This window comes from Chenopodium album, chromosome 2 (assembly GCF_948465745.1).
Source record: "Chenopodium album chromosome 2, dcCheAlbu1.1, whole genome shotgun sequence".
Lineage (NCBI taxonomy): Eukaryota > Viridiplantae > Streptophyta > Magnoliopsida > Caryophyllales > Amaranthaceae > Chenopodium > Chenopodium album.
This window is the reverse complement of record NC_137835.1, coordinates 15,023,738-15,042,182: the sequence shown is the minus strand read 5'-3', so window position 1 is coordinate 15,042,182 and position 18,445 is coordinate 15,023,738.

Below are 18,445 nucleotides of genomic sequence, written 5' to 3'. Positions count from 1 at the left end.
TGCATGATGCATGTTCTTAGGCCGGGAGGCTAAGGACAATTACATCATGTGACACGATAGATGAATGAACTTAGGTCATGGAGCTAAGCATGATATATGGTGTAAAGAAATGATCTTGAATGTCACTTAGGTATGGAAGCACTAGTAGAAAAGAGTTAATGGGAAGCCCCAAATGGCAAGCGGTTATGCAATTCCGCTTCCAAAATTATAAATGGCAAGCGGTTTGGGCTGAACCGCTTACATAATTGTAAATGGCAAGCGGTTTAGGCTGAACCACTTGCAAAAGCCCCAAATGGCAAGCGATTCGTACCATGAACCACTTGCCTTTTTTTTAAAAAAAAATCCCTACCCATTTTATAAACCAATCTCACGCCCCTTTTCTCCACTCTCATCACTCCACCCGTCTCTCTCCTCTTCTCTTCCTCTCTTTCTTAGTTTTCACTCTCCTCTCTCAACCTCTTTCGTTCTCACTCCTCCCTCCATTTCTCACTCCCTTCATTTCACTCTCCTCTCTCAATCTCCATTTCTCACTCCCTTCATTTCACTCTCCTCGACCAAAACCCGCATAAATTTCGAACAAATTCGACCAAAAATCGTATAATTTCGACTAAAATTCTGAGCAACTTTGGAATAAAATTTCGAGCAAACTTTGAGCAAATTCGTGCAAACCGTGTGGGTTTTCAAGCTTTTTAGGTCAAGTTCGACCATGAAAACTCTAGATCTAGAGTTTTCATTTCATGGTCGAATTTGACCTTTAAAACCAAATTTTCAAGTCAAAATTGGTGTTTTGCTTGGGTGGATTGCGAGCTACGGAGGGTGGAGGTGTGGGGTGGTGGGTGGGTTACGAGCTGGGTGGAGATGTGGGTTTTTTTGGGTGGGTTGCGGGTTACGGAGGGTGGAGGTGTGGGGTGGTCGGTGGGTTACGGTTTGGGTGGAGATGTGGGTTTTGTTTAGGTGGGTTGTGGGTTAAGGAGGGTGTAGGTGTGGGGTGGTGGCTGGGTACGGGTGGGTCAGGGTTAAGGGTTCTAGTGTTAGTGGGGATCGTGGTGGGTGGTGGTGCTGGTATTAGTGGGGGTCATGGTGGGTTATGGTGGCCGGTGGTGTTGGTGGTCGTGGCTGGTGGTATGAGGTTTTTTTTTTTAAGTATTTTTTATTATTTTTTTATAGAGTTGATTTTATTATTTGTATTAATTTTTTTTATGTAAATTTAATATTACAACAAATAATTAATAAAAATATTAATGTTTTTACATATGTTTGGTTTGTGTATCAACTTATGTGAAAAAAAACCTTTAAAAAAATTTATTTTGTATACCCATAATGGGCAGCGGTTTGGCGCCAAAACCGCTGCCCTTTCTCTAGTAATGGCAAGCGGTTTTGAACCGCTTGCCATTTAAATGGCTAATGGCAAGCCCCCTAAGCCCATGCGGTTCAAAACTGCTTGCCATTACGGGGTTTGAACCGCTTGCCATTACGTTTATTCTACTAGTGAAGCTAAGCACGTATATAGATGAAGTGATTATTGCGTAATGAACGTGGCTTAGTCAAGGATCTAAGCACGATATGCTTTGTATGATTACAAATCATTGATATATAAATGTTGCTCAACACATTATGTGATGCGTGAAATAATGAATATTGCTCAGGTCAGGAAGCTAAGCAAGTATATAATGTTTCCTCTAATGAATGTTGTCTTGAAAGATGATGAAACATGCATGGTAGGGAAACAAGATTTCATGATAAAGGGTTCCTAAGGTAAAGATCGATGATATGGCTATGTATGTGTGAAAGAAGTGTGTGAAAGTGATACTAAGGTGAGGCTGCAAAGGTTATGGTGATGGAAAGAGATGTGAGAAGAGTCAAAATGGTGACCCTTTAGGCTAGGTAGGCTAAATGATGTGGTTTCAATCCCCCAAGTCTAGCTGTTGATGGATAGGTTTATAAGGATAAGCATTGGATATTCTTCTACTCGATAGTGCATATGAATGTGGCCGCACCTCAATGTGAGGTTGCGTACGTATCCGTTAGGAATCATGTCAAATGTGGCTCTAACCAAACTTTGCACAAGCGTATGTACACCTCAAAGAGGTCTTTCAAGGGTTGTAATGTGGTTAAGCTGAAAGTTTAAGGAAGAAAGGGGTAAAATAAAGGCTCAAGATCCGAGCGAAGCCCCCAAGATATGCAATTGTGTATTTGAAAATTTGGACTTTGCAAGTTTATTATTTTTTATTTGAATTTCTTTTCTTTTTTTTTCATTCTTTTGTATAAATGTAGACAATCTCGGATCATGTGGTCCTCACTCACTTAGCATTCATGTTTCTCAAGCACATTACCAAGCACTCGATGAGAGACGTAATTTGAGACATGTTCATATCGAAGACATTGGAACACTTGCCTTTAGACATCGCTTTTTTATTTACTTATTCGTTTTTTTATTATTATTATTTGAACTTGCTTCCTAACTGTCACACAAATTGCACACCTTCCCATCTCAGGGTTAAGTGAATGTGGGTTGAATAAATAAGGTCAATCATTATACGAGGCTCAAAGTGGATGACGAAGAAATGGATATGTGACTGAATGGTTAATAGGGAATGAAAGGGTTGCAAAGGTGCCTCAAGTCGTCATTGGTGTACCTTGTGTTTAGTTCGGTAATTGATTTTTTTTTTTTTTTGTGAAAATGATCGAGATGTAAAGAATACTCAATTTATTGATGAAAATGGTGAATAAGCTAACAAAATTATAAATTGTAGAAAGGGAAATCTATGATAGACTTGAATTGGGGAAAGGGAAACTAATAAAAAGAAGAAATCATGAAATCTCGCGCGAAGGGCTCGCCGTACACCTTTTATTCATTACTTCTTATGACTTCTTACCACCTGGAGGGACGGGAAGTTTGTTGGCATGTACTAAGTCTTGAATGACGTCCTGCAAATTCCAACATTGTTCGATAGAGTGACCCCTTCCTTGATGGTACTTGCAATGGGCATTGGGATTCCATTTGGCGCTCCTTTCTTCAGGTTTTGGCTCTGGAAATGGCCCAATAAGTGCGATTAAGCCTTGGCCGTAGAGGCGATCAAAATCCGCATCATAAGTCATTCCTAAAGGAGTGTAAGTTCTCCTTTTCTAGGGCAATGGAGCATCAAGAGCTAACACTTCATTAAGATCAACTTGGCTTATATTGTTGGTAGTATTTTCGTGCTTAGAAGACAAAGAAGAAGGAAGGTCGTTCTTCTAGTTTTTCCTAGTGTTATTATTGTTACTACTAGCAGTCTTTATTAACTCATCCTCGACATTGATGTCGATGCCGTATACAGCTTCGAAAGTATTTAGTGGAAGATATTTGAGATGTTCTCTATACTAGTGAGTCAGATTTTGGATGAACAGGAAAACCACCTCTCTTTGTTTGGGAGGATCTACCAAGAGTGAAGTCGTTTCCCTCCACCTGTTCAGATAAGCGGTGAAGCCTTCATTCTCTTTCTATTTGAGAATGGAGAGTTCACGTTCAGAAGTTTTGGTTTGAATGTTACACTTGTAACGATTCATGAAAATGTTGGCAACATCTTGCCAAGTCGCAGTACGCTTGGCATCTAGGGAATAAAACCATTGTTGGCAAGCATGCTCTAAGGAGAGAGGCAACATGGTAGGGAAAAGTGTTACGTCCAATCCCTTAAGAACCATGGTTGCAGAGAACGCCTTCAAATGGAATATTGGATTGTTAGTAGGCTTGAACTTTGGAATATCAGTAGTGGAGAACTTTTCAAGGAGCTTGTATTTCACATCCAAAGGAGTGGGAGGTTGTTCCACATAAGTGAAATCTTACTCATCTGTTCCTTCAATTTGTCAAGGGTAGAAACAGGAACCTTGTTTTGTTCCATGGTAGTGACCCAAATGGTAAGAGTTTTCATCATGGCAGACAGTGCCTCGATGGATTTGCTGATGTTCTCAATATCTGATCTTCCTTAGTGGCCATTGGAACAAACTTAAAACGGTTTGAATTAAGATGAGCGCTTCTTAGATCTAAGAGATTGTTGCGATGATGACTGGAACCGTATTAATCTACCCCTGGACCAAGTACTGAAAAAAAAAACAATTCGATTAATTGTTTGACTCATTGCTCAAGATAGGAAAGGAAGGGGAAAAAATGGACATTTGAAAACATATGAGAAAAAACTTCACTCGTTTTTTTATTATGACGAAAAAAAGGGGTGCATAAACCTAGTATATGATCATAAACGACCTGGTGCACGACTCGAGTCGGAAAATAAATAAATTGTGTGGACTATATTTGACTCGTGAGTGATTAAGTAATGTTATAAGACTCGTAGTATGATCGAATGGCTAGACATGTGAACAGTAACCAAAATGACTAATGCGAGGACCAAATTAGCACGGAAGACTAAAAAAAGCTGACTGGACTTATTCCCTGGGCACCGTGCCACGACGAACTGTACCGTGTCGCGGTACAACCTGCCGTGACACGACACTGATTACCGTGACGCGACACTTATTGCCGTGACGCGACATTTTTTCGTGGCGCGGTGATCAGTTCCAGGCGTTTTTGTGTTTTTTTTTTCAGTTTTATTTTATTTTAGTGTTTGCGCTAATTACTAAGTGAGTACGGTTCATTGGCATTAGTAAGTCATAAAATAAACCACCATAAACAAAGAAAACTCGTTAAGGTTAAGATCAAAATGATCACATATAGGGCACGTAGGCACAATTATGCAAAGAAGAGTTCGCAACCTAAGGTCAAGTTCTATGTTCCACTATGGTCAAGTTTATTTGGTGTCAAAGGGTACTATGGTTAAGAGTTTGGACGCGTTGGTAAGGCAGCCTCCCTTGAGGGTGTATACCAATGGGCGGCTTCGCGAGTTGATCATGAAATCGAACTCGAATCCATGGTTTGGGTGGATTTAATAACTCAGATGAACCCTTATTACCATGAGCGTTTTTAGGTTGATAGATTTGAAATCCCCCGGGGCTAAGACGTATGTAGAATACACACATTTTTTTTTCAGAAAAATAGAATGAAACTGACTGTGAGAAGATAAATAAAGCTACTGGAAAGATTTCAGGACTACCGCGACACGGAAAAATATATCGTGTCACGCTGCAGAACACCGCGAGCTGGTGCCCTGCATCGTGACACGGCATGCTCTGTCGTGGCGCGGCAGTCAGGAAATCTGACTAGTGCCTCTGTTTTCTTTGTTCACGGCCATGTTATCCAATTTTTCCTACGGGACAGACTTCAATACAACATTAAAAACATCTATACTATGAGAAAATGTCAAATTAATCACAAGAATACTTTTCAAGAATCTTTTAAGTCTCATCCACTCATCTTAATTAAATACCGATCACTCAAATCGATAAATAATCAAGAATCCTCCCCAGTGGAGTCGCCTAATTGTAGACGTCGTTTGAAGTGCGATTACCTTAGCATGTTGTGAATATGTTTGGCACTAATAGGAAGTGGGAATTGACATAATACGTTTAGGGACAAGGAAAGTAGGGAGCCACCAACAAGTTTTTAAGGAACTTGTAAACCGTTCACGGATCATAAAAGGCAACCACGAATAAAGGGACAACGATAGGCAACAACGATTAACCCGTGAAGGTTACACCCCATTCATAATCCATGAGATTACTAACTCCATATGGTTCGGAACCACGAAAGGAGGATCGGGGAGGATGGTACGAAATGAGTCATGGAGTCACATTCGCCCGTATTGGCCTCTACTCGATTCTTATAGTGAAAAGTGAAACCTGCAATCTCAAAGGCATACAAACAAAATATTAAATTCGCTCCAAACTATTACTAGGCTAAATTGGTTGAATATTAATGCACACATATAACTCTATAATATTGTGATCACTTGATTAAACAACAAAATTAAAAAGGAATCTAAACCGGTCGTCCAAATTATCTTAATAGTCGTGATTTTATGTTACATATTCCCTTTAACATGATAAACATTAATATTGGAAGCAATTCAACAATAAATTGTTAGTCAAATCAAATAATAATAATAATAATAATAATAATAATAATAATAATAATAATAATCATAATAATAATAATAATAATAATAATAATAATAATAATAATAGTAATAATAATAATAATAATAATAATAATAATAATAATAATAATAATAATAATAATAATAATAATAATAATAATAATCATCATGATACTAGCAATATTAAAATAAAATAAGTAATTAAATTAATTAATTACTCACATTTCGCGTGCTCCTTTAAATTGCTTTCACGCCTTGATTTAAGGACAAAACCTCGAGTGCTGTATGGACTCTTTAGAGTGCTTAGGGGAAGTATTATGGAAGAATAAAGTGGCTAGGGTTTAGGCTAAAGCAAGAGATAAAGAGAGAAGAGAATGATTGTCGGTGTAGAGGGAGAGAGAATAATTTTGGTGTCCCGAACTGTAGAAAGGAGGGGGTATTTATAGAGAAATTGAGTAGAGGGAACACACGGAACCCTAAAAAGATAAAACCCTAGTTTTGGGACGACACATAATACCGCGCCGCGGTGCAATAGCTGCCCTAAAATGACAATACGTGTGCAGGATTTACGTAGAAAAAACACGGGAAAATCCCGTGAAACGGCACATGTACCATGACACGGAAAAAAAATTCGTGACGCGGTAAAGTTCACTGTCGCGCGGCACATGGCGCCGTGTCACGGTGTACTGCTTTTCGAATGTGTCCAGATTCATAAACGCGTGAGGGAACGCGGAAAATACACAAAAAAAAAAAGCACCGTGACATGGTGTAGAACACTGTGTCACGGAAATGCGCACCGTGCCACGTCATCTTTTGCCGCGTCTTGGCATTTTAGTTGCTGCGCGGTAATTCCAGTTTTTTATGCGTTTTTAAAACTACGATAACTTTTGATCCGTAACTCGGAATATAGCATATAATATATCATTGTAAACCTTATCAAGTCTAATTTCCAAATCAGGTCAAAATCATTTGTATATTTTACGATATGGCTGTTTTAGTGAAAGGGTGTCGGTTTTGGGCCGAGTTTAGCATTTTGCTCATATCTTCTTCGTTTAAAATCGGAATTCGACTTATCATAAATTGTTGGAAAGCTTATTGAAATGCCTATCCAAAATAATAATAATTGGATCAAAATTATAGGGCTACAAAATCAGTTTCTCTTGGTTTAGTGATGTGCACCCAAAAAGTGGAAAGTAAGTTATGGTTTAGGGAAATGAGCTAGGAATTGAGTTGGTTTATGAACTGTATTGGGAAAGAATATGGATTTAAGCACTCCAAAGGTTAAATACTCAACCCGACCAATAATGACGGTGAAAGATTGTTCATCATCGGGTTTGGTTTCGGGGAGACATTTTTAGGTCTCTACAGCTCTCATTAATGGCATTCTCGTAATTTCGCCGTTTTCAAACTTTTTCTAGTTTTTCTTTTTAACTTTTAAGGCAATTTCATTTACTTTAAAACTGATTTCATTTACGTTTACTAAATTTTCATTTACTTTTGAGAAATAAGACTAGAAACTACTTTATAAAGTTAAAATATTACAAAAATGTCATTAATGACACGGGAAGCATGTGAGTCATCCGATTAACATGATCTAAGGGCCTAGATTAGTTCCTGGTTCTTATTTTAGCCTTGGTTATATATTTATATATATATAACCGGTCTTGCAGCCTGGCTACAAGACAACGACAATTGGCATTCTTGTTTTTCGGCAAGTGTCGCGCCACGTAGGAGGAGATAAACAGGTATTATTGTAACATATATAATGCTAAGTAAGCGTCTTTTGGATAGATTTTTTTAAGATAAAATTGTTGTGTAGAGTTGTAGGGAATATTTCAAGCATCCCATACTTGAGCCCCACTGTGATCATACACTTAAGCATGGTGGCATCCAAAGGGAAGGAAACTAGAGTAAAAGAGTATCCAACAAGTTTTAGGAACTTTTTAACCGTTCACATGGTGAAGGTTACTGTAGGAGTTTATAGGTACGAATGCGGAAAAAATGAATCATATTCATATAGCACATAATCCCAAGATCATGCATAAAACATAAAGAATTAGAATTAATACCTTTGTAGCGTGATTCCACGTGTGATCGAACAAGAACAAGGGAGATAAAGAACCTCAAACGTGATTCCTCTACTTGGTCCACAGGCACGGATTTAGACCTTCACTAATGCTAGTTAGTTGCAATTGAGCCCTTCAATTGACCTTCTATGGAGAAGAACGAGCAATGAACCAATCACGAACCACCACACCCGCCACTAGGGGTGGTCGGCCGTGAGTCCAAGGGGGGAAGAGAGAGAGCCGTAGGTTAGAGAGAGTGTGTGAGGGTTTTTGGGATTTCTGGTTGCTTGATTCACAATCAACTGTTAATTGTGTTGTGTCATACAACCCTAGGCATGGATCTTATTTATAGATCTCATCTCTAAATAAGAGTCCATGAAAAATCCCAAAACCTAACTCTAATCTAACTATGCTAGCCCAATCCAATTCATGATTAGTTACTTACTCATGAGGCCTATAAATGGGCTTCTAACTTGCTTAACCCAATACCTTTGTGTGTGACCTCATAGGATCCATTCTAGTGGGATTTGGACTATTTAACTAGCCCAAATATCATTGATCATAGTCTAGCAACAGATAATGACGACCCAAAGAACGAACTTATTATCTCCATAATAGTGATCCTTGATATATCTAGTAATTGCACTTATCAAAGAAAGAACTCCTTCAGTTACATTTCTTAAAGATCCAGGACATCGTTAACTCCAATAGGTCTGGAACCATGACTGGAAGTTCGGGGATGAAGGTGCAAATCCAACCTAAAAGAGATTGAACTTGCCCTAAAAAATAGACCTCTACTTTATTCTTCTCGTATTCATGTGCGCTTTCTGACTAACATGCAATTAATAGGTTAACCCTAAACCTGTTTAATCTATGTTTGTTGAATATTAATGCACAAACAAAACTATTATTGGCGATCACTTGAATTATAATCATATTAGCCTAAACAAGATTATTAATTGTCTTATTAAGCGTGATTACAAGTACACATTCCCTTTAAAACATGCATAAAAGGCGTGACCAAGAAATAACAATAAAAATAATATATCAAGGAACATAATAATCATCATTATAATAATCATATTAAAGCATAGTAATATTGTTAGCAAGATCCTAGGCATGATACTAACAAGATTAATAACAACCCTAGCATGTCACTTAACAATAAAGATCAATTAGCCCTAACATGATACTAACATGATTTTAGAAAAGAAATGGGAAGCATCATAATAATATACATGATATTAGAAATTTTAGTTATTACCCTAAACATGATACTAGAAAGCAATATAACATCCTAACATTATACTAGGAATCAACAAAATATTTAAGCATGATTTCTATATCAAAATAATAATAAAGCAATTAAAGTACTTACTTCAATGTAGGGCTGTTCATCGGTCCAAGACCGGACCGGACCGGACCAACCCGGATAAGACCGAAGACCGAAAATTAGAATTTTAAGAACCGAAGACCGGACCGATTAAGTTAGGACCGAACCCGGACCGGACCGAAAGAATCGGTCCAAAACCCGAACCGGACCATTTTGGACCGATTTAAGAATTTTTTTAAAAAGAATATTAATTTTTAATAAAGTCAAGGAAAACACAAAAAAAATATTGGAAAAACGATATTGTAACGTCATTTTTGCGTCTTTTTTTTTTATGTTTAGTGCAAAAAAACTTATAAAATTAAAGTATTCTAAGCTTATTAAGGATAATTTTAAACGTTATTTAAGGTTTCACGCATATTTTTTATAAAAAATTTGGTCCGGTCCAAAACCGGTTTTTATAGGGTTTTGGACCGGACCGGACCGAAGACCGGAAAAATGAATTTCAAGACCCGAAGACCGGACCGATTAATTCGGTTTGGTCCGGTCCGGGTTCGGCCCGGGGTGGTCCGGTCCATTTTTTCGGTCCGGACCGATTTATGAACACCCCTACTTCAATGCCTTGTACCTCTTTCTAATAACAAAATACACACGTTAGTAACTTCAAGGAAAAATATTAAAATAGTAAATCTAATCAAAGAATTGTAATAAGGTTTGGGACCAAACCCTCAGAAATTATCAACCTTTCACGTCTAGGGCGAAGGCAACCTCGAACTTGACTAGGTGTGTCTAAAGCTAATGAATGTGGAATTTTGTAAAAGGGAAGGTTTAGAAAAATAATAGAGAGAGAGAGAAATCTTCTAGCTTTTAGAGAGAGAGAGAAAGCTTCTAGCTTTTAGAGAGAGAATAGAGAGAGATGATTGTTGTGAATGATTAAAAACGGGGAGATACGACCCCTATTTATATAAAAAAATAGCTCGGAAACGATATAAAAGAGTTCGAGTCCTATTCGGAATAAAAGACCTCCTGTCATCAACGACAAGAATCAGCGCCATATGGCAGGAGCAGCGCCAGGCGACATGTATTAACGCCAGGGAACAGACCTGTCGTTTGGCGCTGGGATAGCTTTTTTGCGGATTTTGTTTTTATCATATCTTTTGATCCAAAAGTCCAAATAAGTCATATAATATGTCGTTGGAAAGCTCTTGAAGTCTACTTCCCAACCCAATTAGAATCATATTAAAATATTTTGTAGATAAAAGATATGGCCGAAATAGTGGAAGGGTGTCAGTTTTGGATAGAGTTTCGTATTCCTTTCATATCTTTTTCGTTATAGCTCGAAATTAATATTATAATATAGCATTAGAAAGATAATTTCAAGATCTATCCAACCATATAAGATTTGGATAAATATTATGAGGCTCAAAAATAATATCTGACTGTCAAAAAAAGGACTCTCAAAAAATGAAAGTTTTATTCAATTTCGAATTCTTTGATTCTATCTTTTCAAAAATGATAATTAAGATCTTTTAGAAACTCATAAAAGCTTCTAATAAATCCTAATTAATTTAGGAACAGGATTAAACCTTTGGACCCTCTACATGATCATTAGGTCGTAGGTAAAATTTGGTTTGGGCCTAGTTTAGTATTTTGGTCATAACTTCCTCATTATTCATCGAAATTGAGCTTATAATAAATCGTTGAAAAGTTCTTTTCGAGCCCGATCCAAATACACCATTATTGTACCCTTATCAAGGACCAAAACAAACTGGATTGGACATTTTCATAAATAGAGTGGAAGAAGAAACATTTTTGAAAACAGAAAGAGAGATATTTTAATAAAAACATCCACATCACTAGACTTTTCACACTTTTACTTCGTTCGATAATCAAATGACATGAAAGGTATTCATCACTGGGTTTGGTTTTAGGGAGACACATTTGGGTGTCTACAAGAGTTTTATTATCGATAGAATTCTAATATTTCATATACACAAAATTTAATCATAACTTTTAACAATTATCCTGCTACTCAATTCTATTTCCATGATCAGATTCGTTAAAAAGTTCTTTAAAATAAGATCCATTTATAATATATTTTTAATAAAAAAAAATAGAAAATCTGTAAAAATATGTTCAAATAAAAAAATTAATTTTATTTTGGTAATAATACTTTTATTGGTTCTATAGAAAATATTTAAGTGCAATAAAAAAATATCAAGTTTATATTAACATATATATATATATATATATATATATATATATATATATATATATATATATATATATATATATATATATATATATATATATATATATATATATATATATATATATATATTTATATTTATATACAAATAGAACGAACTACAAAAATTACACTATTATATAAATAAACAATATGATATCAATGTCTAAATATTTTACATTATCAAAATGAGTTATAAGATTGTATTTAACATTCAAGCTAAAAATTTTAGGACAATCCGGACATCGCCTTGGCATAAAACTAGTCATATAACTAATATATAAAGGTAAACTTTAACCCAGGTCACGAGCTATCGACACTTGACATTTCAACTTTTCACGAAGTGTCGCGCCACATTGGATAGATTTAAATTGACTTCATAAAATAAAAAAGTTAGTATAGAATTCTATATGGATAGAATTTTAGGATAAAATTGTTAATATAGAGTTTTATTTTTCGATAAAATATCAATATTTCAGATATACAAATTGAATTATAATTTTGTTCAAAAAAATTATTAGATTATAATACTAAAAAATTATCATATAAATTTATTTTTATATCTGTAGGGAATAAATTTCAAGCGTTAATCCCCTAGCTTGAACCCCAATGAGATCATACACTTAAGTACGGTGGCGTCAAAAAGGGAAGAAGATAGAGCAAAAGAGTCGCCAACAAGTTTTAGGAACTTGTAAACCGTTCACAGGGTGAAGGTTACACCCCTTAACGATCCAAGAGATCGTCAACTCCATAAGGTCTTGAACCAAATAAGGGTTCGGGGATGAAGGTACAAATCCAACCTAAAAGAGATTGAACCTGCCCTAATAATAGGCCTCTACTTTATTCTGATCGTATTCATGTGCGCTTTTTGACTAACATGCAATCAATAGGATTAACCCTAAACCTGTTTATCTATGTTGGTTGAATATAATGCACAAATAAATCTATTATTGGCGATCACTTGAATTATAATCATATTAACCCTAACAAGATTATTAATTATCTTATTAAGCGTGATTACAAGTACCAATTCCCTTTAAACATGCAAAAAGGGTGTGATCAAGCAATAACAATAAATAATATCAAGCAACACAATAATCATAAATATCATGATAATAACAATAATCATCATAATAATCAAAATAATAATTATAATCATAATCATAACAATAATCATCATAATAACAATCATATTAAAAATAATCATCATTATAACAATTATAATCATAAAATCATAAAGTATAATCATAATAATAATTATTATAGCAATAATAAAATTATAATCATAATCAAAACAATTATAAAAATAATCATAAATCATGTTAAAGCATAATAAAAATAGCAAGATCCTAGGCATGATACTAACAAGATTAATAACAAACCCTAGCATGTCACTAAGCATTAAAAACCAAATCTTTAACTCTAACATGATACTAACATGAATAAATATTAGGAAGAACATAAAAGGCATCATACTTTTAATCATACTTGATTTTAAAGTTACCCTAGGCATGATACTAGGAATATCATAATAACAATTTAAAACATGATTTCTACATCATAACATCAATAAAAACCATTAAAGTACTTACTTTGATGCCTCGTAACTCTTTCTAATAACAAAATACACACGTTAGTAACTTCAAGGAGAATATAAAACAAACAATTAAATTAAATAATAGAAAGAGAGATTAGGGACCAAACCCTCAGAAATTAAACCTTTCACGTCTAGGGCGAAGGCAACTTCGAATATGGCTAAGTGTTTCTAGATCTTGTGAATGCGAAATTTTGTATTTGAAAAGCAAGTTTAGAAAAAAGAGAGAGAAAGAGAGATGGTGAATGATTAAGGAAATCTTGATGAGAATTAGCGAATGTTTAAAGAGAATGAAAGAGAATTGAAAACTGGTTGTAGGTCCATGAAGACGGAGTTTTTAATACGTTATTTATAGAGAAATCAGCCAAAAAGATAAAATATCAAAACAGAGCATCAGGCGCACCTAAAACAGAGCTGGTGCCAGGCGCCAACACTAGCGCCAGGCGCCAGGCTTAGCGCCAGGCGCCAATGCCTGGTGTTAGGCGCTAATCCTGTTTTTGACGCGTTTTCTAAAATCAGATAAATTTTGCCGTACAGGAGGATAAAATCGTATCTTTTCCTCAAAAATGTTCTTTGATTTTAATTAAAACTCTGAAAAGTCAACGAAAGTCAATTTATCAATGCTAATTGAATTAGGAATGAAAAGAACCTTCTAGAAGACTCTAGAAGACTAAAACCATTCCTAATTGCATTAGGAATGATAAATCATATTAGGCCCTCCCCTAGATCATTGGGTCGTATATAAGGTTCAAACCAGGTCCAGTTTGGTATTTTGGGCATAACTTCCTCAATATTCATCGGAATTGGGCTTATAATATATCTTTGGAAAGCTCTTGTCAAGCCCCATCCAACTACACTACTATTGGACCCATATCATGGACCAACCAAACTGGATTGGCTGTTTTCTTAAAAAAAGTTTTCAAAAACAGAGAGAAAAAAAAAATTAAAACTATCCGCAACACTAAACTTTCCACACTTTCGCTTCATTCGATTATGATTCGACGTGAAAGGACTCATCACTGGGTTTGGTTTTGGGGAGACACAAATGGGTGTCTACAATATCATAATATTTTTAAGAGCGAAGGAAGTAATTCAAAGCGTAAAACATACGTTTATAATATATACTAATTGGTTAAAATAACATACTTCACAATCTAATATAATTTTATTACTATGTAGACCTGTCAATTAGAGTAAGGTCATGAGTCATTTCATATCAGGTCACTTCAGGCTATGAGTATAAAAATGTTCAACCCTTGCCCAAAGTTTTGGGTCCGAGTCAATCCAACAGGCTTTGAACATTTATTTTATTTCATTTATTTTTTTGCTAATTTTTAATTTTTTTAATTTATTAAAACGAACATTTCCATCAACATTACTATTAGTCATTACATGTCTACTAGATAGAAAATCGTCTCAAAATCTCATCAATTCCTAATGAATTTTGTATCAATGATATATTTTAAAATTTGATATAAAGATTAAAAATTTATCTTAAAATTCAATAAACAACCTGATCATCGCACTGGGCACAAATCTAAACTTTTTGCCAGGCTACAAGATAGCAACACTTGGGGTTCTAACTTTTCGCCAAGTGTCGTGTCGCGTTCAATAGATTTAGATAGACTATAGGATAAAAAAATAGTTTAGAATTCTATTTTTAATCAAATATGGATAGAATTTTAGGATAAAATTGTTAGTTTAGAGTTTTATTATTGATAAAGTACTAATATTCAGAGGTACAAATTGAATTATAATTTTATTTCGAAAAAAATTTAGATTATAATTCTCAAAATTATCATATAAATTTATTTTTTATATCATATTTCCTCTGATACACAAATATTGCAATAAAAATGAAATTTCTTTATTCCAAGGCACATTTTATATGTTAAATAATTATAATTATATGAGAGTAAAAATTCTAAAAAATTGCTATTATGAAAGTATTTTACGAGACGAATCTAACAAGACCGCACATGACTATAATTTACTTTACGTATAAATCATAATTTGTGGTCAAACAAGCATGATGAATAGTGCAAAAGTCTAATTGTTGCAATATTACTAGAATGGAGGAAATAATTTTTTTGGAGTAGAGGAAGTAAATAAAGGCGTAAAAAAACCCATTTATAATACTCTGTATATGCTAATCAGTCAAAATAACTTCACAATCTAATATAATTATAATTTTATTACTATGTAAACCTGTCAGTCAGAGTCAATTCATGAGTTATCTCGGATCGGGTCACTTCAGGTTACGGATCAAGAAATGTTCAACCCTTGCCTAAAGTTTAGGTTCAGGTCAACTCAACGGGCATCGAACATTTTTTTAATTTAATTTATTTTTTGCTAATTTTTTAAATTTATTTAATCGAATATTTTTACCAATATTATTATTATTTGTCATTACATACCTACTAGATAGCTAATCGTCACAACAGCACATTAATTACTAACTAATTTTGCATCAATGATTTATTTTAAAATTTGACCTACAGATAAAAAGTTTATGTTAAAATTCAATAAACTACCCGAGCATCGCACGGGGCACAAAACTAGTATAATAAAGCTAAACTTTTAGTCAGACCCCGAGACAGCGACAATTGGCATTTCAATTTTTCGCCAAGTGTCGCGCCACGTTGGATAGATTTAGATAAACTACATAGGATAAAAATTTAAGTTTAATTTTAAATTTTATTTTCAATTAAATTTGAATAGAATATTAGGATAAAATTATTAGTTTAAATTTTTATTTTCGATAAAATTCCAATATTCATATGTACAAATTGAATTATAAGTTTATTCAATTATAATCCTCAACCATTATCATACAAAATTTATTTTTTATATCATAATATTTTCGGCTGCAAAGGGAGTAGTTCAAAATGTGAAAAATCCATTTATAATATATTCCAATCGATTAAAATAATATACATCACAATCTAATACAAGTATAATTTTATTACTATTTAGGCATGTCAATTAGGGTTGGGTCATGGGTCATTTTGGATCGAATTACTTCAGGTTACAGGCCAAGTAATGTTCAACACTTGCCCAAAGTTTTGTTTAGGTCAACCCAACGGGCTTATTTATTTTGCTAAATTTTTAGATTGTTTTATGTATTTAATCGAACATGATTACCAACTTTATTATTAGTCATTATATACCTACTAGATTGCAAATCGTCACAAAAATACATAAATTCCTAACTAATTTTGTATCAATTACATATTTTAAAGTTCGACACATAGAATAAAAAATTTTCTTAAAATTTAATGAACGATCGCGCGAGCACAAAACTAGTATAATACGTAGTATAAAATTATTACATATTAGGAAAGTATATATTTTTCATATTGATATTAGGATTGAGTTAGTAAATATATAATATTATTCAAAAAAAAAAAGTTAGTAAATAATATCATTATAATATCTATAGGGATGTCAACTATGAGGCGATGCAAGGCCTGTTCTCATACGATTATTTTCAATTCAATTTAGTTGAGTTTAATTGAGTTTAGCTCTAATTATAAGTTCAGTTCAGATCAGTTGTTCAGCTCCTAATTTTTTTCTCTTATCAAATATTCAGTTCAGTTCAATTAAGTTCAGTTCAATTATGTTCAACTCTAATAAGTTCAGTTCAGTTAAGTTTAGTTCAGCTCATTTCAGTCAATGAGAACAGGTCCTCATTCATGAACAACTCATGAATAAACTTGGTCATTTAGTTAACTAGTAACAAGTCTAGCTCAAACAACTATTGTTCTCATTGCTTAAACTTAGCTAAACTGAACTGAATTGAACTTATTAGAGCTGAACTGAACTGAATATTTTATAAGAGAAGGAAATTAAAAATTGACTTAAACTGAATTGAACTTATTAGAGCTGACCTGAATTAAACTTATTAAAGCCAACCTGAACTGAACTGAAATGAACTTATTAAAGCTGAACTGAATTGAATCGAACTGAAAATAAACAGATGAGAACAGGGTCTTAGTACTCGATTCGTTTATATGCTTGTGAAGTTGTGAGCAATTCGTTCAAGTTCATGTATATGCTTGTTCTTGTTTGCTTATAAGCTCGTTGAAAACTAAGTCAAGCTAATCTTTTTTTTTTAAAATAAAATTTAAAAAATTGGCAATTATTTTGTTTTAGGCTATGAATTGTATCTTTAAGAAAGTTATCGAAAAAAAGAACATTACCCCAAATCAAATTTATATTATTGGAATTGGTTATTTTTAATAATTACAAATTTTTATATGTGGCTGCCCACATGGTGCGGCAAGGGTTACTTGTAGGGTGTTACTGGTTTTGTCAGGGGTTACTTGTAAGTATTACTTGTATTCTGGGGTTACTTGTATGGGTGTTACTGGTGTTGGTCGGGGTTACTTATAGGGTGTTACTGGTTTTGTCAGGGGTTACTTGTAGGTGTTACTTGTATTCTGGGGTTACTTGTATGGGTGTTACTGGTTTTGTCAGGTGTTACTTGTATTATAGGGTTACTTGTATGGCTGTTATTGGTTTTAATCAGGGGTTACTTGTAGGGTGTTACTGGTTTGGTATGAGATTTTGGTCTGGAGTTACTTAGAATACAAGTAACACATACAAGTAACCCCACGATACAAGTATCCAATACAAGTAACCTCGTAATACAAGTAACACCATACAAGTAACCCCAGAATACAAGTAACCCTAAAATACAAGTAACCGTGCCGCACCATATGGCTTGCCGCACTGAAGAACCTCTGTTTAATAATAGGATGTTTCTTAATTACTCATTGAAACTCGATATAGTTCGTTTATGAAGGCTCTATATTAAAGCTATTTATTAAATGAGCAAAAAAATAATAAGCAAATTACCCGGATGTACACGTGTATTTAACAAATTCTAGTATTAGGGTAGGGTTAATTATGATGGGCTCTGGTATTATTATCAAAGACAGAATTTATTATTAATTTTGTAGTACCAATAACGGTACGAGTACTAATTAAGGACTGAAGCAGCAAATCTAAAGAGAATATTGCATCAATTAAAAAATTCCTAATGCCACGGCAGTCTTAGAGCGAACCCAAAGAAAAAAAAATCCACCGACCTGGAAAAGAGGTGACACTAATTGACAGTGCAACAACCGATCTTAATTCCTAACTAGTCGTTGCACTCAAATTTCTGCACATACTTAC